This window comes from Microtus ochrogaster, chromosome 18 (genome assembly GCF_000317375.1).
Source record: "Microtus ochrogaster isolate Prairie Vole_2 chromosome 18, MicOch1.0, whole genome shotgun sequence".
NCBI classification, from domain to species: Eukaryota; Metazoa; Chordata; class Mammalia; order Rodentia; family Cricetidae; genus Microtus; species Microtus ochrogaster.
In genome coordinates this window covers 11,694,492-11,695,593 of record NC_022020.1, presented here as the reverse complement: position 1 = coordinate 11,695,593, position 1,102 = coordinate 11,694,492, and positions in this window count along the sequence as shown.

Below are 1,102 nucleotides of genomic sequence, written 5' to 3'. Positions count from 1 at the left end.
AGAGGCATTGAATAATGGAAAAAACTTCTGAATTGAAGCAACCAGTATATTTCAAGGATGTGTTGATCTCACAATGGAAACCAGGAGATGTACTATGTTGGGGAAGGGTTTTCGCTCTTGTTTCCACAGAAGAAGAAAAATTATAGATACCATCAAAATTAATCAAGATTCATGTTGAAAAGGAGAAACCTCTTGAAAAAGAGAAATGATACCACATCCACAACAGTGACAATCATACAGGTGGTAAACAAAGCTCATAAGGGTTAGGGCAGGGTTCTGCTTTTATCTTTGCAGGAAAATACACATCATCAAAAATTCAAGAGACCCTGGATGTTTGAATGTTGACAGAAGAAGAGATAACTATCCACTAAGGAGCATCTAGAAAACAGAATATGGTTTATGAATCCAGGTATGGGTTACACTTACATTTACACACACACATGCACACGAGCACACACACAATGTATATTAATATATTCAGCTGGTTTTGGAGTTGGATAATGGCTCTGTACTTCTCTAAATCCAAGCGTGTTGTTAAAAGGAACATTCAGAGTTTCTGTCTCATAGCGGGAGCCATCTGGTATGGGACAGAAGAAAGACTTTAGGAAAAATTTTTACTTTCTCCATGCCTTTTTTATCTATATCATATTCTTCATTGAATGTATGTATATATGAAGTTTTCCATGATGAACAATAGATTTTCCTACAGATTCTTTTCCTGCAGTAATCTTTGAAGATTCCACGAAGAAGATGGGGCCCCACAGCAACAACTCTACCTAGTTGAGATGACATCATGATGCAGACAGCACTTCTATAAGACTGCTTCTTTATTTGGGTACCAGCTGCTGAAATGGTGTGCCTTCTCATGACATTCTGGCCAGGACTCCAAATAAGAACTTTGAAAAAAAATCCTATTTATTGACTGCTTGGAAATTGTTTGCAACTATACTAATCAGTAATTTTGAAACTTAACCATCACTTTAATTTTGCAGGATTCCATTAAGAGAACATCGCCCCCATGACAGTGGGAAGCAATTCTAGAAGACGACACCCCCATTTCCAAAAAGTTTGTCCATAGGGTTGGGAACACTGTTTAGGGGTT